This window comes from Rhipicephalus microplus, chromosome 1 (assembly GCF_043290135.1).
Source record: "Rhipicephalus microplus isolate Deutch F79 chromosome 1, USDA_Rmic, whole genome shotgun sequence".
NCBI classification, from domain to species: domain Eukaryota; kingdom Metazoa; phylum Arthropoda; class Arachnida; order Ixodida; family Ixodidae; genus Rhipicephalus; species Rhipicephalus microplus.
This window is the reverse complement of record NC_134700.1, coordinates 113,113,117-113,138,956: the sequence shown is the minus strand read 5'-3', so window position 1 is coordinate 113,138,956 and position 25,840 is coordinate 113,113,117. Positions and strand designations below refer to the sequence as shown.

At 44.6% G+C, this 25,840-nt stretch overlaps 8 non-coding genes across 8 annotated transcripts; all 8 read right to left on the bottom strand.

Annotated features, from left to right (window-relative positions):
• Window positions 1–1,149: 1,149 nt before the first annotated feature.
• On the bottom strand, window positions 1,150–1,313 carry LOC119186044 (U1 spliceosomal RNA). The gene has a single exon (XR_012886026.1). It is a non-coding gene; the product is annotated as a U1 spliceosomal RNA (small nuclear RNA).
• Window positions 1,314–8,758: 7,445 nt separating this feature from the next.
• Window positions 8,759–8,922, bottom strand: LOC142771575 (U1 spliceosomal RNA). Its single transcript, XR_012885999.1, has one exon. It is a non-coding gene; the product is annotated as a U1 spliceosomal RNA (small nuclear RNA).
• A 2,569-nt stretch (window positions 8,923–11,491) lies between these two features.
• LOC142771459 (U1 spliceosomal RNA) lies at window positions 11,492–11,655 on the bottom strand. The gene has a single exon (XR_012885932.1). It is a non-coding gene; the product is annotated as a U1 spliceosomal RNA (small nuclear RNA).
• Window positions 11,656–14,250: 2,595 nt separating this feature from the next.
• LOC119186043 (U1 spliceosomal RNA) lies at window positions 14,251–14,414 on the bottom strand. Its single transcript, XR_005111650.2, has one exon. It is a non-coding gene; the product is annotated as a U1 spliceosomal RNA (small nuclear RNA).
• Window positions 14,415–17,007: 2,593 nt separating this feature from the next.
• On the bottom strand, window positions 17,008–17,171 carry LOC119178823 (U1 spliceosomal RNA). The gene has a single exon (XR_005110791.2). It is a non-coding gene; the product is annotated as a U1 spliceosomal RNA (small nuclear RNA).
• Window positions 17,172–19,775: 2,604 nt separating this feature from the next.
• Window positions 19,776–19,939, bottom strand: LOC142771451 (U1 spliceosomal RNA). The gene has a single exon (XR_012885928.1). It is a non-coding gene; the product is annotated as a U1 spliceosomal RNA (small nuclear RNA).
• A 2,597-nt stretch (window positions 19,940–22,536) lies between these two features.
• LOC142771444 (U1 spliceosomal RNA) lies at window positions 22,537–22,700 on the bottom strand. Its single transcript, XR_012885925.1, has one exon. It is a non-coding gene; the product is annotated as a U1 spliceosomal RNA (small nuclear RNA).
• Window positions 22,701–25,301: 2,601 nt separating this feature from the next.
• Window positions 25,302–25,465, bottom strand: LOC142771438 (U1 spliceosomal RNA). The gene has a single exon (XR_012885920.1). It is a non-coding gene; the product is annotated as a U1 spliceosomal RNA (small nuclear RNA).
• Window positions 25,466–25,840: the final 375 nt, after the last annotated feature.

Sequence of the window (25,840 nt, the reverse complement as noted above, 5' to 3'; positions counted from 1 at the left end):
AACGTCAGGTAACAAAATTTCTGAAATAGGCGCGCTTGTGCGTCACCAAAACATTCAAAGAGGGCGCTTGTGTGTCGCCAACCCATAGATGAGCCGCCAGGATTTCTTCAATAGGATAGGAGGGGGGGGGGGGGTGAGCAAGTGATTACATCCTGGGGCCGTATCAACCGCTAGTGCCCACAAGCTAGGGTCCTTTCAGCACCGCCCCTGTCTCGAAGTGTGGAGCGGGCATGGCTGATGACGTCACGATATCTTGTAAGCATGTGAAGAGAAAATTTGGACGTCGCAGCACACTCGGGGTGCCTGCAGTTGAAATATAGCGATTCGAGATAGCGATTCTTCGAGTTGATGCAGCGATTCGAGAAAGCTTGTAAAATTGAGCTTTTTTGTGTGTTATAAATATTAAAAAGAAAAAAAAAGTCTAAGTCAAGGACAACCAAGACAGCATTACAGGTACTTTGTATTAAATTTGCAGCATTTCTTTGCGAACTTTGGTGATTTTAAGGGTATCTATCTATCTGGCCGCTTAGGTTTGGGTGGTCTCGTCCGAACACGGCTGCTGACACCAAAGCCCGAGCACTCGGAACGAGGCTCCAGCTACCTGCCTTCGCTTTTAGGTGCCAGGGATGGAATCGTCAGCTATCTCGATTTTATATTATTTTACCTAATTTTCCGCCCACCAAGATCAATGGTAGGCACTCTTCGCAGCTCGCAACCGGAAATAAAGTTCGGGATAGTGAGCTGGGCCAGAAGGGTCGCTGAAGCACAGCAATGTGCGGCCATCTAGAGTGGCCCGAAGGCCCGTTGTCATCCTGCTTCCACTTTCCCTGCCACACCTGCCCTCAAATCATTCTTCCAAGGATCAATAAAGTCCCTTACCTACCTCAGGCATATTTCTTCATCTTCTTCACCCACAATGTGAAGACATAATACGAATAGAGATAGCGCAAAAACTTCAAATATTCCAATTTTCTCTCCAGATGCAGCCTTGGGCAGGTATATTTTAAGGGCTCTGAGCAACTCTCACTTAACACAAGAAAACGACACATCGGAAGCCATATCGGAGAACCTGGATCTCAATAGCTTGCACTCTCCTCCACCGCGCAAGTGTTTCAGCGGGTGTATAGATCTTCCTTTGGATTGTAAAATAGGGGGAGAGCGCGAACGCAGTCCCCCACTACCAAAAATTGCATGCCCCATCTGGCCCAGTTTGGGGTAGTGGCAGGGGTCAGCACGAGCGCAGTGCAATGCCCGCGCCTCTCCCTGGGGGCACCGCCATCTTGACCACGGTCACCCCGACACCAGGTAAGTATGCCAGACAACGGGTCGCACTCGGTCAGCACCCATCGCGACGTCTTTTTTTTTATTTATTTATTTATAAATACTGCGATCCTTCAGCTGAAAGATCATGGCAGGGTGGGAAAAAAATGTTCGAGAATCGGTACATACAAAAAAAAAATAATGAAAACACAATAAATCGTACGATTTGAATATACAAGGCGAAGGTTCACAAACGCTTATTTCAACAAATTTTTCGAGTAACATAACACATAATAACGTAACACGTAGAATACGGGTTATAGACTAACACAATAATTACAATAAAACAAATAATACAATGCAATGTGTAGTGATGGTTTAGGCGATGCTGTTTTCAAACAATGACAGTTTCTTCCGTAAAACGACATCATTTGTCAGGCTATTCCAGTCATTAATAGTTCTAGGGAAGAACGAATACTTGTGGCAGTTAATCCGTGAAGGTAAAGGAGTTATCGTTTTACTATGTCGCTTGCGAGTTGCGTAACCGGAAGAATACCGAAGAATGCCTGCATTGTCAACATTTAAATGACCATTTATTAATTGATAGAAAAACTTAAGCCGGCAAGTGCGGTTTCTGTCCACAACGGGTTGCAGACCGCTTTTTACCAATAATTCAGATACGGATGTTCTACCGTAGGAGTTATAAATAAAACGTAAGCCCTTGTTCTGCACTTTTTCTAATTGATTAATGTTACGTTTAGTGAATGGATCCCATATTATTACAGCATATTCCAACATTGGACGAATGAGTGTTTTATATGCCAACATGCGTACAGACGGGGTAGAATATTTTAAGGATCGCTTTAGAAAAAAAAGTTTCCGTAGACATTTACCTGTAGTTATATCGACGTGTTTGTTCCAGTTTAGATCATTAGTTATCCATACTCCAAGGTACTTGTATTCTGCAACTTCTGTAAGATTGACGCTATTTGTGCCGTACTGATAACATAAAGGATTTTTCTTTAGTGTTATTTTCATATAAACAGTTTTGTTGTAATTAATTGACATTTGCCATTCCTGGCACCAAGAGACGACCTTGTTGAATTGATTATTGAGCCTTATCTGATCTCCAGCAGTTGATACCTTCGTGTATAATACACAATCATCAGCATAAAGCTTTACACTTACAGAAAGGTCATTCGTTATATCATTTATGTATAATAGAAAAAAAAGAGGTCCGAGGACCGAGCCCTGAGGTACGCCGGAATCCACAGGAAGTTTGCTGGAACAACTGTCATTAAATGAAACAAATTGTTGCCTGTTTTCAAGATACGCTCGTATCCATACTATAAGTTTCGGATTTTTCAAGATATATTGCAATTTATGAAGTAATTTTTTATGTGAAACTTTATCAAAGGCCTTTTGGAAGTCCATAAAAATGGCATCTAGCTGTTCACCTTCATTTAGTGCGGTAGCAAAATCATGGATGGTTTCAACCAGCTGTGTAGTGGTAGAATATCCACGTCTAAATCCATGCTGCGCTTTTGTTAGTACTTTGTGTTCATCAAGAAATGTAACAATCTGTTTGTGAATTATGTGCTCGAGAATTTTACAAGCTGTAGAGGTTAACGAAACTGGTCGATAATTCTTTATTTGAGTTTTATCACCTGCTTTGTGTAGAGGCTTAATTCGAGCAATCTTCCAGTCCTCAGGGAGTACACCTTCGTTCAAAGACCTAGTATATAACACACACAAATATTTCGCGCACCACTCTGCGTACCGTTTTAAGAAGGCATTCGGTATCTCATCTGGTCCAACAGATTTCTTAACATCCAGATTTAGCAATAAATTAAAGATACCCTCTTCAGAAATAGTGACATCTGATATTGGTGGTAGGTTCGCATCGAAAGGTGGGAGATGATTATTATCTTTTGTATAGACGCTGTTGAAATAGTTATTAAAGGCCGTACAGACAGCTTTTTCATCACTCTCTAATTTTCCATCTAAAAGAAATACATCGGTAGAGCACGTGCCCGGAGTGACCTCTTTCCAAAATTTTCTTGGACACGTTTTAATAAATGACGGCAATTTTTCGTTAAAATACTTTTCTTTGTCACGAAAAGATTTTTCTTTAATTTCTTCACGTATATTGCAAATAGTTGTTTTTAAATTAGGACTGTTAGCCTTGTTCGACCTTTTTTTTAACCGTTTCAACTTTCGCTTCAGCTGTAACGTCTCTCTTGTTATCCAGGGATTGTGATTCTCTACTTTCTTTGTAATTAAAGGGATAAAACGCTGCACACAATCTTCAATCATTCTCTTAAAGCAAAGCCACAGATCTTCAACGCTACGATTACTTGCATTGAAATGATCATATTCAAAGGCCAGAACATCAATTATAGATTCATCATCTGCTTTTGAAAAATTGGGAAATTTCTTCACCATCCTCTGCTGACTAAGTTCAACTCCCTTTAGCTTTAGTACCACAGCCTTGTGATCCGATATGCCATTTGTGACGCTGCACAACATGCTTTTTTTTATATTGCCACTTACAAGATATATATCTAGGATAGATTTCGTCCCCTGATCTATTCTGGTAGGGTCGGTGACTATTTGCGTCAAATCATATTGAAACATGATATCGGATATTTGAGTATCCGCAGCTTGACATGGGTCTGATATAAACGTTTCCCAATTCATATTTGGCATATTAAAATCTCCCGCTATGATTAATTTATCTTCGGTTTTTACGTGACAATGAAGGTAATCCTTAAGCTTTGCGATAACATCAAGGGAAGCATTTGGTGGCCTGTAAACGACACCAAGAAGATATTTAATATTGCCAATATACACTTTACAGAAGATGCTTTCTATGTCTTGAACGTCTGGCATTTTTACGACACGTGTATTATTCCTAAAAAGAATAGCAACGCCCCCTCCCCTCCCATTTCGATCCTTACGGAACACTCTGTAATTTTTCGGCACAAACTCACTATCAAAAACATCATCTCGTAGCCATGTCTCAGTTAGTAATACAATATCTGGGTCATGTGCTAAAAGCATGCCTTCCAACTTCTCAGCCTTATTAACAATACTGCGGCAATTTACATTTAACACCACTAAGCATCGTTCATCTAGTTTCCCCGAACCTTAATTTGGTTAGATAACTTATATCTTGTATTCTTATTATCATCCCAGCAAAAAAACTTTCCATCAATGCTTATTTTGTCAAAAACTAACTTCACTTTAGATCCACTTGCACGCTCGCGCGACGAACTTTGCCACAACTTTTTTCTGATATCACGTACACGAGCGGAAAAGTCCACTTATCGACAGCTCGGTGCCCTTCAGCTTGGAACACCTCTGCAGAATAGCTACCTTGTCTCGGTAATCGAGTATTTTTATAATTACTGGGCGTTTTTTGCCATTCTTTTTTCCCAATCTGTGACATCTTTCTATGCCCCTGACATTCACTCCCAGCTTTCCCTCAAACAAGTCCTTTTTTATTGTTTCAGTAAGGTCAGCAGTCGTTTCATTAGCTTCTTCCCCTAGGCCAAAAACAATCAAGTTATTTCGTCGACTTCTGTTCTCTAACTCGTCAATTTTTTTGACCGCGAATTCAAAGTCTTTCTTAAGCTGTGTTGCTCTTTGCTTTAAGTCGTTTACATCTGTTTTCAGTTCAATCAAAGGTTTTGTCTGTATTTCGACGTAACTCATCCTTTCAGTCAAGCTAGCAACTTCTTTTTCGATTTTTTCTTGTTTTGATAAGACACTGTTCATCATATCAGTGATGTGTTTTTGTCCTGAAAGAAGCTGCTGCAGTATTTCTTTATCTGAAGGGCCTGGGTTTGCTTCAATATCCCCGCAAACTAACAAATCCACGCCAAAAGCACAAATGCATGAAAAAAAGCTACCAAGTGGGCGTGGCAGCAACACTAAAAAGCGGTTTTCACTGCGGTAACATGGCGCAGGCAAGTAGGAACTAACCTGCACCACAAAGATGAATGGTTTGGTGAGCATTTCGCCCTGAGTGCCGCTGCCTGGCCCACTGAAGTTCGACGGAGGTACGTGGCTTCTTATAGCCGTTGGAAGGTCCGAGGTTGCTGACGTCACCGATGTTGGCGCATGCGTCGGAGTCGGGACTAAGGAAAGGGCGGCTTCTTCGATAAGACAACGGTGACCACGCAGTGGAATCTCGATGCCGTGAAGCTCCTTCCAGCCATGTGATGGGTCTGACAAAACGGATTTATATTCAGCAGCTTCCGTTCCGAAGATGGTCGCCACAACCTGCACCACAAAGATGAATGGTTTGGTGAGCATTTCGCCCTGAGTGCCGCTGCCTGGCCCACTGAAGTTCGACGGAGGTACGTGGCTTCTTATAGCCGTTGGAAGGTCCGAGGTTGCTGACGTCACCGATGTTGGCGCATGCGTCGGAGTCGGGACTAAGGAAAGGGCGGCTTCTTCGATAAGACAACGGTGACCACGCAGTGGAATCTCGATGCCGTGAAGCTCCTTCCAGCCATGTGATGGGTCTGTCAAAACGGATTTATATTCAGCAGCTTCCGTTCCGAAGATGGTCGCCACAACCTGCACCACAAAGATGAATGGTTTGGTGAGCATTTCGCCCTGAGTGCCGCTGCCTGGCCCACTGAAGTTCGACGGAGGTACGTGGCTTCTTATAGCCGTTGGAAGGTCCGAGGTTGCTGACGTCACCGATGTTGGCGCATGCGTCGGAGTCGGGACTAAGGAAAGGGCGGCTTCTTCGATAAGACAACGGTGACCACGCAGTGGAATCTCGATGCCGTGAAGCTCCTTCCAGCCATGTGATGGGTCTGTCAAAACGGATTTATATTCAGCAGCTTCCGTTCCGAAGATGGTCGCCACAACCTGCACCACAAAGATGAATGGTTTGGTGAGCATTTCGCCCTGAGTGCCGCTGCCTGGCCCACTCATTCTGGTGAGGTGCAGACGACGGTCGAAGATTGCTGTTTGCTTCTTGTATATTTTAAGGAGCCATTTCAAGAAACACTAATGGCCCACTAATATGCGTCGACCTGTTAAATAAAATTGAACCTAGCTCTGATTGATGATTAAAAAAAAAGCTCAAGTTTGATCAAATATAATAGCAGTTTTAGCGCAACAAGCATGAATCATCTTTACGCCGCTAGAGGCGCTAGCGCTGCGGTCAATTAACGGAGGGCGCACGTTTCATCCAAGGCTATTCATGTTCATGCACTTGTGCATGCACATTTTCAGCTCCACATCATGACGTTCCAGTCAATAAAGAAATTACAGCACAGTCACTTTCCATGTGAAGGTTTCGCATAACATCCACTGCGAAGATACGTGCGATCTACTAATTGTTTTTTTTTCTGCGCTTCGGGAAGGGATGTTTTGCATATTCGTACATTTTATTAGACCCATTTTTTTTTTGTAATTCGAAGGTATTTTTTTATGGAAAGCAAGTAGCGAGTTAAAACGCACCCGTCCTCTCGTGCTTATGGCTTATGGTACCTTTGTCTTGGGAAAAAAAAAACATCATGGGCGAAAGCCAATACAATTTAATTTTAAAGACTAAGCTGTGTATAGAAAACTGTCATGTGAAAGCTCAGGCAGTTTGAAGACACTGTGCGCTTTCATATTCTCACATCGTTTTCGAACGCATTGGTTTGAACTGGGCAAAGGAGGTCTTCTGCAAGTCTCAATTTCGATTCGCAGCAGCCCATGCAATTATCTAGTAAATGTGCATAAATCGAAGTGACGAACTGAGGCGCTGAACGCTGAAGCAGCAGCAAGCAAGCTCTCTTCTTTGTTGAACCCTCTCATGAAAACTTTTCAGCGTCTATTGTTGTGGATCTCCTCTAACAGGGTGACAGCGGGAATCCTCAAATGGCCACGACTACTATTTATTTCCCATCTCATTAGACCGAAACGCGCGGTCCAAGGTACAAGTGTTGCGTTAGCGGGAATTATTGCATCGCAGTCTTTGCTTAGGTTGAGAATCTTGGTGGTGGAATGATAAATTGTTGTTGTATGGATTGATGGTAGATATCATACGAGCTAAAATTTTAGAAACGACAGTGAAATCGCTTGAAAACATTGAACACACTCGAAAATAAATTGCGGGTAGTGTTAGACAGCTACAAAATAAGAAAAGCAAACATTATAGGAGGTTCCAAACTGAAACATTCTAAAACACCTAAAGCACGGACGTCTACTGACAAGGTATGTTATTTTGATATTAAAATTCATTTCCGTATGCTGCGATCAACACTCAACACTTGATTGATGTTAGGCCACTACAGTACCAATACTAGCGACTTGAAGTGGCGGCCTGGCTATTGAAACGTCAGGTAACAAAATTTCTGAAATAGGCGCGCTTGTGCGTCACCAAAACATTCAAAGAGGGCGCTTGTGTGTCGCCAACCCATAGATGAGCCGCCAGGATTTCTTCAATAGGATAGGAGGGGGGGGGGGGGGGGGTGAGCAAGTGATTACATCCTGGGGCCGTATCAACCGCTAGTGCCCACAAGCTAGGGTCCTTTCAGCACCGCCCCTGTCTCGAAGTGTGGAGCGGGCATGGCTGCTGACGTCACGATATCTTGTAAGCATGTGAAGAGAAAATTTGGACGTCGCAGCACACTCGGGGTGCCTGCAGTTGAAAGATAGCGATTCGAGATAGCGATTCTTCGAGTTGATGCAGCGATTCGAGAAAGCTTGTAAAATTGAGCTTTTTTGTGTGTTATAAATATTAAAAAGAAAAAAAAAGTCTAAGTCAAGGGCAACCAAGACAGCATTATAGGTACTTTGTATTAAATTTGCAGCATTTCTTTGCGAACTTTGGTGATTTTAAGGGTATCTATCTATCTGGCCGCTTAGGTTTGGGTGGTCTCGTCCGAACACGGCTGCTGACACCAAAGCCCGAGCACTCGGAACGAGGCTCCAGCTACCTGCCTTCGCTTTTAGGTGCCAGGGATGGAATCGTCAGCTATCTCGATTTTATATTATTTTACCTAATTTTCCGCCCACCAAGATCAATGGTAGGCACTCTTCGCAGCTCGCAACCGGAAAGAAAGTTCGGGATAGTGAGCTGGGCCAGAAGGGTCGCTGAAGCACAGCAATGTGCGGCCATCTAGAGTGGCCCGAAGGCCCGTTGTCATCCTGCTTCCACTTTCCCTGCCACACCTGCCCTCAAATCATTCTTCCAAGGATCAATAAAGTCCCTTACCTACCTCCGGCATATTTCTTCATCTTCTTCACCCACAATGTGAAGACATAATACGAATAGAGATAGCGCAAAAACTTCAAATATTCCAATTTTCTCTCCAGATGCAGCCTTGGGCAGGTATATTTTAAGGGCTCTGAGCAACTCTCACTTAACACAAGAAAACGACACATCGGAAGCCATATCGGAGAACCTGGATCTCAATAGCTTGCACTCTCCTCCACCGCGCAAGTGTTTCAGCGGGTGTATAGATCTTCCTTTGGATGGTAAAATAGGGGGAGAGCGCGAACGCAGTCCCCCACTACCAAAAATTGCATGCCCCATCTGCCCCAGTTTGGGGTAGTGGCAGGGGTCAGCACGAGCGCAGTGCAATGCCCGCGCCTCTCCCTGGGGGCACCGCCATCTTGACCACGGTCACCCCGACACCAGGTAAGTATGCCAGACAACGGGTCGCACTCGGTCAGCACCCATCGCGACGTCTTGTGTCATTCTGGTGAGGTGCAGACGACGGGAGCCATTTCAAGAAACACTAATGGCCCACTAATATGCGTCGACCTGTTAAATAAAATTGAACCTAGCTCTGATTGATGATTAAAAAAAAAGCTCAAGTTTGATCAAATATAATAGCAGTTTTAGCGCAACAAGCATGAATCATCTTTACGCCGCTAGAGGCGCTAGCGCTGCGGTCAATTAACGGAGGGCGCACGTTTCATCCAAGGCTATTCATGTTCATGCACTTGTGCATGCACATTTTCAGCTCCACATCATGACGTTCCAGTCAATAAAGAAATTACAGCACAGTCACTTTCCATGTGAAGGTTTCGCATAACATCCACTGCGAAGATACGTGCGATCTACTAATTGTTTTTTTTTTCTGCGCTTCGGGAAGGGATGTTTTGCATATTCGTACATTTTAATAGACCCATTTTTTTTTTGTAATTCGAAGGTATTTTTTTATGGAAAGCAAGTAGCGAGTTAAAACGCACCCGTCCTCTCGTGCTTATGGCTTATGGTACCTTTGTCTTGGGAAAAAAAAAACATCATGGGCGAAAGCCAATACAATTTAATTTTAAAGACTAAGCTGTGTATAGAAAACTGTCATGTGAAAGCTCAGGCAGTTTGAAGACACTGTGCGCTTTCATATTCTCACATCGTTTTCGAACGCATTGGTTTGAACTGGGCAAAGGAGGTCTTCTGCAAGTCTCAATTTCGATTCGCAGCAGCCCATGCAATTATCTAGTAAATGTGCATAAATCGAAGTGACGAACTGAGGCGCTGAACGCTGAAGCAGCAGCAAGCAAGCTCTCTTCATTGTTGAACCCTCTCATGAAAACTTTTCAGCGTCTATTGTTGTGGATCTCCTCTAACAGGGTGACAGCGGGAATCCTCAAATGGCCACGACTACTATTTATTTCCCATCTCATTAGACCGAAACGCGCGGTCCAAGGTACAAGTGTTGCGTTAGCGGGAATTATTGCATCGCAGTCTTTGCTTAGGTTGAGAATCTTGGTGGTGGAATGATAAATTGTTGTTGTATGGATTGATGGTAGATATCATACGAGCTAAAATTTTAGAAACGACAGTGAAATCGCTTGAAAACATTGAACACACTCGAAAATAAATTGCGGGTAGTGTTAGACAGCTACAAAATAAGAAAAGCAAACATTATAGGAGGTTCCAAACTGAAACATTCTAAAACACCTAAAGCACGGACGTCTACTGACAAGGTATGTTATTTTGATATTAAAATTCATTTCCGTATGCTGCGATCAACACTCAACACTTGATTGATGTTAGGCCACTACAGTACCAATACTAGCGACTTGAAGTGGCGGCCTGGCTATTGAAACGTCACGTAACAAAATTTCTGAAATAGGCGCGCTTGTGCGTCACCAAAACATTCAAAGAGGGCGCTTGTGTGTCGCCAACCCATAGATGAGCCGCCAGGATTTCTTCAATAGGATAGGAGGGGGGGGGGGGGGGGGGGGGGGTGAGCAAGTGATTACATCCTGGGGCCGTATCAACCGCTAGTGCCCACAAGCTAGGGTCCTTTCAGCACCGCCCCTGTCTCGAAGTGTGGAGCGGGCATGGCTGCTGACGTCACGATATCTTGTAAGCATGTGAAGAGAAAATTTGGACGTCGCAGCACACTCGGGGTGCCTGCAGTTGAAATATAGCGATTCGAGATAGCGATTCTTCGAGTTGATGCAGCGATTCGAGAAAGCTTGTAAAATTGAGCTTTTTTGTGTGTTATAAATATTAAAAAGAAAAAAAAAGTCTAAGTCAAGGACAACCAAGACAGCATTATAGGTACTTTGTATTAAATTTGCAGCATTTCTTTGCGAACTTTGGTGATTTTAAGGGTATCTATCTATCTGGCCGCTTAGGTTTGGGTGGTCTCGTCCGAACACGGCTGCTGACACCAAAGCCCGAGCACTCGGAACGAGGCTCCAGCTACCTGCCTTCGCTTTTAGGTGCCAGGGATGGAATCGTCAGCTATCTCGATTTTATATTATTTTACCTAATTTTCCGCCCACCAAGATCAATGGTAGGCACTCTTCGCAGCTCGCAACCGGAAATAAAGTTCGGGATAGTGAGCTGGGCCAGAAGGGTCGCTGAAGCACAGCAATGTGCGGCCATCTAGAGTGGCCCGAAGGCCCGTTGTCATCCTGCTTCCACTTTCCCTGCCACACCTGCCCTCAAATCATTCTTCCAAGGATCAATAAAGTCCCTTACCTACCTCAGGCATATTTCTTCATCTTCTTCACCCACAATGTGAAGACATAATACGAATAGAGATAGTGCAAAAACTTCAAATATTCCAATTTTCTCTCCAGATGCAGCCTTGGGCAGGTATATTTTAAGGGCTCTGAGCAACTCTCACTTAACACAAGAAAACGACACATCGGAAGCCATATCGGAGAACCTGGATCTCAATAGCTTGCACTCTCCTCCACCGCGCAAGTGTTTCAGCAGGTGTATAGATCTTCCTTTGGATTGTAAAATAGGGGGAGAGCGCGAACGCAGTCCCCCACTACCAAAAATTGCATGCCCCATCTGCCCCAGTTTGGGGTAGTGGCAGGGGTCAGCACGAGCGCAGTGCAATGTCCGCGCCTCTCCCTGGGGGCACCGCCATCTTGACCACGGTCACCCCGACACCAGGTAAGTATGCCAGACAACGGGTCGCACTCGGTCAGCACCCATCGCGACGTCTTGTGTCATTCTGGTGAGGTGCAGACGACGGTCGAAGATTGCTGTTTGCTTCTTGTATATTTTAAGGAGCCATTTCAAGAAACACTAATGGCCCACTAATATGCGTCGACCTGTTAAATAAAATTGAACCTAGCTCTGATTGATGATTAAAAAAAAAGCTCAAGTTTGATCAAATATAATAGCAGTTTTAGCGCAACAAGCATGAATCATCTTTACGCCGCTAGAGGCGCTAGCGCTGCGGTCAATTAACGGAGGGCGCACGTTTCATCCAAGGCTATTCATGTTCATGCACTTGTGCATGCACATTTTCAGCTCCACATCATGACGTTCCAGTCAATAAAGAAATTACAGCACAGTCACTTTCCATGTGAAGGTTTCGCATAACATCCACTGCGAAGATACGTGCGATCTACTAATTGTTTTTTTTTTCTGCGCTTCGGGAAGGGATGTTTTGCATATTCGTACATTTTAATAGACCCATTTTTTTTTGTAATTCGAAGGTATTTTTTTATGGAAAGCAAGTAGCGAGTTAAAACGCACCCGTCCTCTCGTGCTTATGGCTTATGGTACCTTTGTCTTGGGAAAAAAAAAAACATGATGGGCGAAAGCCAATACAATTTAATTTTAAAGACTAAGCTGTGTATAGAAAACTGTCATGTGAAAGCTCAGGCAGTTTGAAGACACTGTGCGCTTTCATATTCTCACATCGTTTTCGAACGCATTGGTTTGAACTGGGCAAAGGAGGTCTTCTGCAAGTCTCAATTTCGATTCGCAGCAGCCCATGCAATTATCTAGTAAATGTGCATAAATCGAAGTGACGAACTGAGGCGCTGAACGCTGAAGCAGCAGCAAGCAAGCTCTCTTCATTGTTGAACCCTCTCATGAAAACTTTTCAGCGTCTATTGTTGTGGATCTCCTCTAACAGGGTGACAGCGGGAATCCTCAAATGGCCACGACTACTATTTATTTCCCATCTCATTAGACCGAAACGCGCGGTCCAAGGTACAAGTGTTGCGTTAGCGGGAATTATTGCATCGCAGTCTTTGCTTAGGTTGAGAATCTTGGTGGTGGAATGATAAATTGTTGTTGTATGGATTGATGGTAGATATCATACGAGCTAAAATTTTAGAAACGACAGTGAAATCGCTTGAAAACATTGAACACACTCGAAAATAAATTGCGGGTAGTGTTAGACAGCTACAAAATAAGAAAAGCAAACATTATAGGAGGTTCCAAACTGAAACATTCTAAAACACCTAAAGCACGGACGTCTACTGACAAGGTATGTTATTTTGATATTAAAATTCATTTCCGTATGCTGCGATCAACACTCAACACTTGATTGATGTTAGGCCACTACAGTACCAATACTAGCGACTTGAAGTGGCGGCCTGGCTATTGAAACGTCAGGTAACAAAATTTCTGAAATAGGCGCGCTTGTGCGTCACCAAAACATTCAAAGAGGGCGCTTGTGTGTCGCCAACCAATAGATGAGCCGCCAGGATTTCTTCAATAGGATAGGAGGGGGGGGGGGGGGTGAGCAAGTGATTACATCCTGGGGCCGTATCAACCGCTAGTGCCCACAAGCTAGGGTCCTTTCAGCACCGCCCCTGTCTCGAAGTGTGGAGCGGGCATGGCTGCTGACGTCACGATATCTTGTAAGCATGTGAAGAGAAAATTTGGACGTCGCAGCACACTCGGGGTGCCTGCAGTTGAAATATCGCGATTCGAGATAGCGATTCTTCGAGTTGATGCAGCGATTCGAGAAAGCTTGTAAAATTGAGCTTTTTTGTGTGTTATAAATATTAAAAAGAAAAAAAAAGTCTAAGTCAAGGACAACCAAGACAGCATTATAGGTACTTTGTATTAAATTTGCAGCATTTCTTTGCGAACTTTGGTGATTTTAAGGGTATCTATCTATCTGGCCGCTTAGGTTTGGGTGGTCTCGTCCGAACACGGCTGCTGACACCAAAGCCCGAGCACTCGGAACGAGGCTCCAGCTACCTGCCTTCGCTTTTAGGTGCCAGGGATGGAATCGTCAGCTATCTCGATTTTATATTATTTTACCTAATTTTCCGCCCACCAAGATCAATGGTAGGCACTCTTCGCAGCTCGCAACCGGAAATAAAGTTCGGGATAGTGAGCTGGGCCAGAAGGGTCGCTGAAGCACAGCAATGTGCGGCCATCTAGAGTGGCCCGAAGGCCCGTTGTCATCCTGCTTCCACTTTCCCTGCCACACCTGCCCTCAAATCATTCTTCCAAGGATCAATAAAGTCCCTTACCTACCTCAGGCATATTTCTTCATCTTCTTCACCCACAATGTGAAGACATAATACGAATAGAGATAGCTCAAAAACTTCAAATATTCCAATTTTCTCTCCAGATGCAGCCTTGGGCAGGTATATTTTAAGGGCTCTGAGCAACTCTCGCTTAACACAAGAAAACGACACATCGGAAGCCATATCGGAGAACCTGGATCTCAATAGCTTGCACTCTCCTCCACCGCGCAAGTGTTTCAGCGGGTGTATAGATCTTCCTTTGGATGGTAAAATAGGGGGAGAGCGCGAACGCAGTCCCCCACTAACAAAAATTGCATGCCCCATCTGCCCCAGTTTGGGGTAGTGGCAGGGGTCAGCACGAGCGCAGTGCAATGTCCGCGCCTCTCCCTGGGGGCACCGCCATCTTGACCACGGTCACCCCGACACCAGGTAAGTATGCCAGACAACGGGTCGCACTCGGTCAGCACCCATCGCGACGTCTTGTGTCATTCTGGTGAGGTGCAGACGACGGTCGAAGATTGCTGTTTGCTTCTTGTATATTTTAAGGAGCCATTTCAAGAAACACTAATGGCCCACTAATATGCGTCGACCTGTTAAATAAAATTGAACCTAGCTCTGATTGATGATTAAAAAAAAAAGCTCAAGTTTGATCAAATATAATAGCAGTTTTAGCGCAACAAGCATGAATCATCTTTACGCCGCTAGAGGCGCTAGCGCTGCGGTCAATTAACGGAGGGCGCACGTTTCATCCAAGGCTATTCATGTTCATGCACTTGTGCATGCACATTTTCAGCTCCACATCATGACGTTCCAGTCAATAAAGAAATTACAGCACAGTCACTTTCCATGTGAAGGTTTCGCATAACATCCACTGCGAAGATACGTGCGATCTACTAATTGTTTTTTTTTTCTGCGCTTCGGGAAGGGATGTTTTGCATATTCGTACATTTTAATAGACCCATTTTTTTTTGTAATTCGAAGGTATTTTTTTATGGAAAGCAAGTAGCGAGGTAAAACGCACCCGTCCTCTCGTGCTTATGGCTTATGGTACCTTTGTCTTGGGAAAAAAAAAACATGATGGGCGAAAGCCAATACAATTTAATTTTAAAGACTAAGCTGTGTATAGAAAACTGTCATGTGAAAGCTCAGGCAGTTTGAAGACACTGTGCGCTTTCATATTCTCACATCGTTTTCGAACGCATTGGTTTGAACTGGGCAAAGGAGGTCTTCTGCAAGTCTCAATTTCGATTCGCAGCAGCCCATGCAATTATCTAGTAAATGTGCATAAATCGAAGTGACGAACTGAGGCGCTGAACGCTGAAGCAGCAGCAAGCAAGCTCTCTTCATTGTTGAACCCTCTCATGAAAACTTTTCAGCGTCTATTGTTGTGGATCTCCTCTAACAGGGTGACAGCGGGAATCCTCAAATGGCCACGACTACTATTTATTTCCCATCTCATTAGACCGAAACGCGCGGTCCAAGGTACAAGTGTTGCGTTAGCGGGAATTATTGCATCGCAGTCTTTGCTTAGGTTGAGAATCTTGGTGGTGGAATGATAAATTGTTGTTGTATGGATTGATGGTAGATATCATACGAGCTAAAATTTTAGAAACGACAGTGAAATCGCTTGAAAACATTGAACACACTCGAAAATAAATTGCGGGTAGTGTTAGACAGCTACAAAATAAGAAAAGCAAACATTATAGGAGGTTCCAAACTGAAACATTCTAAAACACCTAAAGCACGGACGTCTACTGACAAGGTATGTTATTTTGATATTAAAATTCATTTCCGTATGCTGCGATCAACACTCAACACTTGATTGATGTTAGGCCACTACAGTACCAATACTAGCGACTTGAAGTGGCGGCCTGGCTATTGAAACGTCAGGTAACAAAATTTCTGAAATAGGCGCGCTTGTGCGTCACCAAAACATTCAAAGAGGGCGCTTGTGTGTCGCCAACCCATAGATGAGCCGCCAGGATTTCTTCAATAGGATAGGAGGGGGAGGGGGGTGAGCAAGTGATTACATCCTGGGGCCGTATCAACCGCTAGTGCCCACAAGCTAGGGTCCTTTCAGCACCGCCCCTGTCTCGAAGTGTGGAGCGGGCATGGCTGCTGACGTCACGATATCTTGTAAGCATGTGAAGAGAAAATTTGGACGTCGCAGCACACTCGGGGTGCCTGCAGTTGAAATATAGCGATTCGAGATAGCGATTCTTCGAGTTGATGCAGCGATTCGAGAAAGCTTGTAAAATTGAGCTTTTTTGTGTGTTATAAATATTAAAAAGAAAAAAAAAGTCTAAGTCAAGGACAACCAAGACAGCATTATAGGTACTTTGTATTAAATTTGCAGCATTTCTTTGCGAACTTTGGTGATTTTAAGGGTATCTATCTATCTGGCCGCTTAGGTTTGGGTGGTCTCGTCCGAACACGGCTGCTGACACCAAAGCCCGAGCACTCGGAACGAGGCTCCAGCTACCTGCCTTCGCTTTTAGGTGCCAGGGATGGAATCGTCAGCTATCTCGATTTTATATTATTTTACCTAATTTTCCGCCCACCAAGATCAATGGTAGGCACTCTTCGCAGCTCGCAACCGGAAATAAAGTTCGGGATAGTGAGCTGGGCCAGAAGGGTCGCTGAAGCACAGCAATGTGCGGCCATCTAGAGTGGCCCGAAGGCCCGTTGTCATCCTGCTTCCACTTTCCCTGCCACACCTGCCCTCAAATCATTCTTCCAAGGATCAATAAAGTCCCTTACCTACCTCAGGCATATTTCTTCATCTTCTTCACCCACAATGTGAAGACATAATACGAATAGAGATAGCGCAAAAACTTCAAATATTCCAATTTTCTCTCCAGATGCAGCCTTGGGCAGGTATATTTTAAGGGCTCTGAGCAACTCTCACTTAACACAAGAAAACGACACATCGGAAGCCATATCGGAGAACCTGGATCTCAATAGCTTGCACTCTCCTCCACCGCACAAGTGTTTCAGCAGGTGTATAGATCTTCCTTTGGATTGTAAAATAGGGGGAGAGCGCGAACGCAGTCCCCCACTACCAAAAATTGCATGCCCCATCTGCCCCAGTTTGGGGTAGTGGCAGGGGTCAGCACGAGCGCAGTGCAATGTCCGCGCCTCTCCCTGGGGGCACCGCCATCTTGACCACGGTCACCCCGACACCAGGTAAGTATGCCAGACAACGGGTCGCACTCGGTCAGCACCCATCGCGACGTCTTGTGTCATTCTGGTGAGGTGCAGACGACGGTCGAAGATTGCTGTTTGCTTCTTGTATATTTTAAGGAGCCATTTCAAGAAACACTAATGGCCCACTAATATGCGTCGACCTGTTAAATAAAATTGAACCTAGCTCTGATTGATGATTAAAAAAAAAGCTCAAGTTTGATCAAATATAATAGCAGTTTTAGCGCAACAAGCATGAATCATCTTTACGCCGCTAGAGGCGCTAGCGCTGCGGTCAATTAACGGAGGGCGCACGTTTCATCCAAGGCTATTCATGTTCATGCACTTGTGCATGCACATTTTCAGCTCCACATCATGACGTTCCAGTCAATAAAGAAATTACAGCACAGTCACTTTCCATGTGAAGGTTTCGCATAACATCCACTGCGAAGATACGTGCGATCTACTAATTGTTTTTTTTTTCTGCGCTTCGGGAAGGGATGTTTTGCATATTCGTACATTTTAATAGACCCATTTTTTTTTTTGTAATTCGAAGGTATTTTTTTATGGAAAGCAAGTAGCGAGTTAAAACGCACCCGTCCTCTCGTGCTTATGGCTTATGGTACCTTTGTCTTGGGAAAAAAAAAAAAAACATCATGGGCGAAAGCCAATACAATTTAATTTTAAAGACTAAGCTGTGTATAGAAAACTGTCATGTGAAAGCTCAGGCAGTTTGAAGACACTGTGCGCTTTCATATTCTCACATCGTTTTCGAACGCATTGGTTTGAACTGGGCAAAGGAGGTCTTCTGCAAGTCTCAATTTCGATTCGCAGCAGCCCATGCAATTATCTAGTAAATGTGCATAAATCGAAGTGACGAACTGAGGCGCTGAACGCTGAAGCAGCAGCAAGCAAGCTCTCTTCATTGTTGAACCCTCTCATGAAAACTTTTCAGCGTCTATTGTTGTGGATCTCCTCTAACAGGGTGACAGCGGGAATCCTCAAATGGCCACGACTACTATTTATTTCCCATCTCATTAGACCGAAACGCGCGGTCCAAGGTACAAGTGTTGCGTTAGCGGGAATTATTGCATCGCAGTCTTTGCTTAGGTTGAGAATCTTGGTGGTGGAATGATAAATTGTTGTTGTATGGATTGATGGTAGATATCATACGAGCTAAAATTTTAGAAACGACAGTGAAATCGCTTGAAAACATTGAACACACTCGAAAATAAATTGCGGGTAGTGTTAGACAGCTACAAAATAAGAAAAGCAAACATTATAGGAGGTTCCAAACTGAAACATTCTAAAACACCTAAAGCACGGACGTCTACTGACAAGGTATGTTATTTTGATATTAAAATTCATTTCCGTATGCTGCGATCAACACTCAACACTTGATTGATGTTAGGCCACTACAGTACCAATACTAGCGACTTGAAGTGGCGGCCTGGCTATTGAAACGTCAGGTAACAAAATTTCTGAAATAGGCGCGCTTGTGCGTCACCAAAACATTCAAAGAGGGCGCTTGTGTGTCGCCAACCCATAGATGAGCCGCCAGGATTTCTTCAATAGGATAGGAGGGGGGGGGGGGGGGGGGTGAGCAAGTGATTACATCCTGGGGCCGTATCAACCGCTAGTGCCCACAAGCTAGGGTCCTTTCAGCACCGCCCCTGTCTCGAAGTGTGGAGCGGGCATGGCTGCTGACGTCACGATATCTTGTAAGCATGTGAAGAGAAAATTTGGACGTCGCAGCACACTCGGGGTGCCTGCAGTTGAAATATCGCGATTCGAGATAGCGATTCTTCGAGTTGATGCAGCGATTCGAGAAAGCTTGTAAAATTGAGCTTTTTTGTGTGTTATAAATATTAAAAAGAAAAAAAAAGTCTAAGTCAAGGACAACCAAGACAGCATTATAGGTACTTTGTATTAAATTTGCAGCATTTCTTTGCGAACTTTGGTGATTTTAAGGGTATCTATCTATCTGGCCGCTTAGGTTTGGGTGGTCTCGTCCGAACACGGCTGCTGACACCAAAGCCCGAGCACTCGGAACGAGGCTCCAGCTACCTGCCTTCGCTTTTAGGTGCCAGGGATGGAATCGTCAGCTATCTCGATTTTATATTATTTTACCTAATTTTCCGCCCACCAAGATCAATGGTAGGCACTCTTCGCAGCTCGCAACCGGAAATAAAGTTCGGGATAGTGAGCTGGGCCAGAAGGGTCGCTGAAGCACAGCAATGTGCGGCCATCTAGAGTGGCCCGAAGGCCCGTTGTCATCCTGCTTCCACTTTCCCTGCCACACCTGCCCTCAAATCATTCTTCCAAGGATCAATAAAGTCCCTTACCTACCTCAGGCATATTTCTTCATCTTCTTCACCCACAATGTGAAGACATAATACGAATAGAGATAGCGCAAAAACTTCAAATATTCCAATTTTCTCTCCAGATGCAGCCTTGGGCAGGTATATTTTAAGGGCTCTGAGCAACTCTCACTTAACACAAGAAAACGACACATCGGAAGCCATATCGGAGAACCTGGATCTCAATAGCTTGCACTCTCCTCCACCGCGCAAGTGTTTCAGCAGGTGTATAGATCTTCCTTTGGATTGTAAAATAGGGGGAGAGCGCGAACGCAGTCCCCCACTACCAAAAATTGCATGCCCCATCTGCCCCAGTTTGGGGTAGTGGCAGGGGTCAGCACGAGCGCAGTGCAATGTCCGCGCCTCTCCCTGGGGGCACCGCCATCTTGACCACGGTCACCCCGACACCAGGTAAGTATGCCAGACAACGGGTCGCACTCGGTCAGCACCCATCGCGACGTCTTGTGTCATTCTGGTGAGGTGCAGACGACGGTCGAAGATTGCTGTTTGCTTCTTGTATATTTTAAGGAGCTATTTCAAGAAACACTAATGGCCCACTAATATGCGTCGACCTGTTAAATAAAATTGAACCTAGCTCTGATTGATGATTAAAAAAAAAGCTCAAGTTTGATCAAATATAATAGCAGTTTTAGCGCAACAAGCATGAATCATCTTTACGCCGCTAGAGGCGCTAGCGCTGCTGTCAATTAACGGAGGGCGCACGTTTCATCCAAGGCTATTCATGTTCATGCACTTGTGCATGCACATTTTCAGCTCCACATCATGACGTTCCAGTCAATAAAGAAATTACAGCACAGTCACTTTCCATGTGAAGGTTTCGCATAACATCCACTGCGAAGATACGTGCGATCTACTAATTGTTTTTTTTTTCTGCGCTTCGGGAAGGGATGTTTTGCATATTCGTACATTTTAATAGACCCATTTTTTTTTTGTAATTCGAAGGTATTTTTTTATGGAAAGCAAGTAGCGAGTTAAAACGCACCCGTCCTCTCGTGCTTATGGCTTATGGTACCTTTGTCTTGGGAAAAAAAAAAAAACATCATGGGCGAAAGCCAATACAATTTAATTTTAAAGACTAAGCTGTGTATAGAAAACTGTCATGTGAAAGCTCAGGCAGTTTGAAGACACTGTGCGCTTTCATATTCTCACATCGTTTTCGAACGCATTGGTTTGAACTGGGCAAAGGAGGTCTTCTGCAAGTCTCAATTTCGATTCGCAGCAGCCCATGCAATTATCTAGTAAATGTGCATAAATCGAAGTGACGAACTGAGGCGCTGAACGCTGAAGCAGCAGCAAGCAAGCTCTCTTCATTGTTGAACCCTCTCATGAAAACTTTTCAGCGTCTATTGTTGTGGATCTCCTCTAACAGGGTGACAGCGGGAATCCTCAAATGGCCACGACTACTATTTATTTCCCATCTCATTAGACCGAAACGCGCGGTCCAAGGTACAAGTGTTGCGTTAGCGGGAATTATTGCATCGCAGTCTTTGCTTAGGTTGAGAATCTTGGTGGTGGAATGATAAATTGTTGTTGTATGGATTGATGGTAGATATCATACGAGCTAAAATTTTAGAAACGACAGTGAAATCGCTTGAAAACATTGAACACACTCGAAAATAAATTGCGGGTAGTGTTAGACAGCTACAAAATAAGAAAAGCAAACATTATAGGAGGTTCCAAACTGAAACATTCTAAAACACCTAAAGCACGGACGTCTACTGACAAGGTATGTTATTTTGATATTAAAATTCATTTCCGTATGCTGCGATCAACACTCAACACTTGATTGATGTTAGGCCACTACAGTACCAATACTAGCGACTTGAAGTGGCGGCCTGGCTATTGAAACGTCAGGTAACAAAATTTCTGAAATAGGCGCGCTTGTGCGTCACCAAAACATTCAAAGAGGGCGCTTGTGTGTCGCCAACCCATAGATGAGCCGCCAGGATTTCTTCAATAGGATAGGAGGGGGGGGGGGGGTGAGCAAGTGATTACATCCTGGGGCCGTATCAACCACTAGTGCCCACAAGCTAGGGTCCTTTCAGCACCGCCCCTGTCTCGAAGTGTGGAGCGGGCATGGCTGCTGACGTCACGATATCTTGTAAGCATGTGAAGAGAAAATTTGGACGTCGCAGCACACTCGGGGTGCCTGCAGTTGAAATATAGCGATTCGAGATAGCGATTCTTCGAGTTGATTCAGCGATTCGAGAAAGCTTGTAAAATTGAGCTTTTTTGTGTGTTATAAATATTAAAAAGAAAAAAAAAGTCTAAGTCAAGGACAACCAAGACAGCATTATAGGTACTTTGTATTAAATTTGCAGCATTTCTTTGCGAACTTTGGTGATTTTAAGGGTATCTATCTATCTGGCCGCTTAGGTTTGGGTGGTCTCGTCCGAACACGGCTGCTGACACCAAAGCCCGAGCACTCGGAACGAGGCTCCAGCTACCTGCCTTCGCTTTTAGGTGCCAGGGATGGAATCGTCAGCAATCTCGATTTTATATTATTTTACCTAATTTTCCGCCCACCAAGATCAATGGTAGGCACTCTTCGCAGCTCGCAACCGGAAATAAAGTTCGGGATAGTGAGCTGGGCCAGAAGGGTCGCTGGAGCACAGCAATGTGCGGCCATCTAGAGTGGCCCGAAGGCCCGTTGTCATCCTGCTTCCACTTTCCCTGCCACACCTGCCCTCAAATCATTCTTCCAAGGATCAATAAAGTCCCTTACCTACCTCAGGCATATTTCTTCATCTTCTTCACCCACAATGTGAAGACATAATACGAATAGAGATAGCGCAAAAACTTCAAATATTCCAATTTTCTCTCCAGATGCAGCCTTGGGCAGGTATATTTTAAGGGCTCTGAGCAACTCTCACTTAACACAAGAAAACGACACATCGGAAGCCATATCGGAGAACCTGGATCTCAATAGCTTGCACTCTCCTCCACCGCGCAAGTGTTTCAGCAGGTGTATAGATCTTCCTTTGGATTGTAAAATAGGGGGAGAGCGCGAACGCAGTCCCCCACTACCAAAAATTGCATGCCCCATCTGCCCCAGTTTGGGGTAGTGGCAGGGGTCAGCACGAGCGCAGTGCAATGTCCGCGCCTCTCCCTGGGGGCACCGCCATCTTGACCACGGTCACCCCGACACCAGGTAAGTATGCCAGACAACGGGTCGCACTCGGTCAGCACCCATCGCGACGTCTTGTGTCATTCTGGTGAGGTGCAGACGACGGTCGAAGATTGCTGTTTGCTTCTTGTATATTTTAAGGAGCCATTTCAAGAAACACTAATGGCCCGCTAATATGCGTCGACCTGTTAAATAAAATTGAACCTAGCTCTGATTGATGATTAAAAAAAAAGCTCAAGTTTGATCAAATATAATAGCAGTTTTAGCGCAACAAGCATGAATCATCTTTACGCCGCTAGAGGCGCTAGCGCTGCGGTCAATTAACGGAGGGCACACGTTTCATCCAAGGCTATTCATGTTCATGCACTTGTGCATGCACATTTTCAGCTCCACATCATGACGTTCCAGTCAATAAAGAAATTACAGCACAGTCACTTTCCATGTGAAGGTTTCGCATAACATCCACTGCGAAGATACGTGCGATCTACTAATTGTTTTTTTTTCTGCGCTTCGGGAAGGGATGTTTTGCATATTCGTACATTTTAATAGACCCATTTTTTTTTTTGTAATTCGAAGGTATTTTTTTATGGAAAGCAAGTAGCGAGTTAAAACGCACCCGTCCTCTCGTGCTTATGGCTTATGGTACCTTTGTCTTGGGAAAAAAAAAAAAAACATCATGGGCGAAAGCCAATACAATTTAATTTTAAAGACTAAGCTGTGTATAGAAAACTGTCATGTGAAAGCTCAGGCAGTTTGAAGACACTGTGCGCTTTCATATTCTCACATCGTTTTCGAACGCATTGGTTTGAACTGGGCAAAGGAGGTCTTCTGCAAGTCTCAATTTCGATTCGCAGCAGCCCATGCAATTATCTAGTAAATGTGCATAAATCGAAGTGACGAACTGAGGCGCTGAACGCTGAAGCAGCAGCAAGCAAGCTCTCTTCATTGTTGAACCCTCTCATGAAAACTTTTCAGCGTCTATTGTTGTGGATCTCCTCTAACAGGGTGACAGCGGGAATCCTCAAATGGCCACGACTACTATTTATTTCCCATCTCATTAGACCGAAACGCGCGGTCCAAGGTACAAGTGTTGCGTTAGCGGGAATTATTGCATCGCAGTCTTTGCTTAGGTTGAGAATCTTGGTGGTGGAATGATAAATTGTTGTTGTATGGATTGATGGTAGATATCATACGAGCTAAAATTTTAGAAACGACAGTGAAATCGCTTGAAAACATTGAACACACTCGAAAATAAATTGCGGGTAGTGTTAGACAGCTACAAAATAAGAAAAGCAAACATTATAGGAGGTTCCAAACTGAAACATTCTAAAACACCTAAAGCACGGACGTCTACTGACAAGGTATGTTATTTTGATATTAAAATTCATTTCCGTATGCTGCGATCAACACTCAACACTTGATTGATGTTAGGCCACTACAGTACCAATACTAGCGACTTGAAGTGGCGGCCTGGCTATTGAAACGTCAGGTAACAAAATTTCTGAAATAGGCGCGCTTGTGCGTCACCAAAACATTCAAAGAGGGCGCTTGTGTGTCGCCAACCCATAGATGAGCCGCCAGGATTTCTTCAATAGGATAGGAGGGGGGGGGGGGGGGTGAGCAAGTGATTACATCCTGGGGCCGTATCAACCGCTAGTGCCCACAAGCTAGGGTCCTTTCAGCACCGCCCCTGTCTCGAAGTGTGGAGCGGGCATGGCTGCTGACGTCACGATATCTTGTAAGCATGTGAAGAGAAAATTTGGACGTCGCAGCACACTCGGGGTGCCTGCAGTTGAAATATAGCGATTCGAGATAGCGATTCTTCGAGTTGATGCAGCGATTCGAGAAAGCTTGTAAAATTGAGCTTTTTTGTGTGTTATAAATATTAAAAAGAAAAAAAAAAGTCTAAGTCAAGGACAACCAAGACAGCATTATAGGTACTTTGTATTAAATTTGCAGCATTTCTTTGCGAACTTTGGTGATTTTAAGGGTATCTATCTATCTGGCCGCTTAGGTTTGGGTGGTCTCGTCCGAACACGGCTGCTGACACCAAAGCCCGAGCACTCGGAACGAGGCTCCAGCTACCTGCCTTCGCTTTTAGGTGCCAGGGATGGAATCGTCAGCTATCTCGATTTTATATTATTTTACCTAATTTTCCGCCCACCAAGATCAATGGTAGGCACTCTTCGCAGCTCGCAACCGGAAATAAAGTTCGGGATAGTGAGCTGGGCCAGAAGGGTCGCTGAAGCACAGCAATGTGCGGCCATCTAGAGTGGCCCGAAGGCCCGTTGTCATCCTGCTTCCACTTTCCCTGCCACACCTGCCCTCAAATCATTCTTCCAAGGATCAATAAAGTCCCTTACCTACCTCAGGCATATTTCTTCATCTTCTTCACACACAATGTGAAGACATAATACGAATAGAGATAGCGCAAAAACTTCAAATATTCCAATTTTCTCTCCAGATGCAGCCTTGGGCAGGTATATTTTAAGGGCTCTGAGCAACTCTCACTTAACACAAGAAAACGACACATCGGAAGCCATATCGGAGAACCTGGATCTCAATAGCTTGCACTCTCCTCCACCGCGCAAGTGTTTCAGCAGGTGTATAGATCTTCCTTTGGATTGTAAAATAGGGGGAGAGCGCGAACGCAGTCCCCCACTACCAAAAATTGCATGCCCCATCTGCCCCAGTTTGGGGTAGTGGCAGGGGTCAGCACGAGCGCAGTGCAATGTCCGCGCCTCTCCCTGGGGGCACCGCCATCTTGACCACGGTCACCCCGACACCAGGTAAGTATGCCAGACAACGGGTCGCACTCGGTCAGCACCCATCGCGACGTCTTGTGTCATTCTGGTGAGGTGCAGACGACGGTCGAAGATTGCTGTTTGCTTCTTGTATATTTTAAGGAGCCATTTCAAGAAACACTAATGGCCCACTAATATGCGTCGACCTGTTAAATAAAATTGAACCTAGCTCTGATTGATGATTAAAAAAAAAGCTCAAGTTTGATCAAATATAATAGCAGTTTTAGCGCAACAAGCATGAATCATCTTTACGCCGCTAGAGGCGCTAGCGCTGCGGTCTATTAACGGAGGGCGCACGTTTCATCCAAGGCTATTCATGTTCATGCACTTGTGCATGCACATTTTCAGCTCCACATCATGACGTTCCA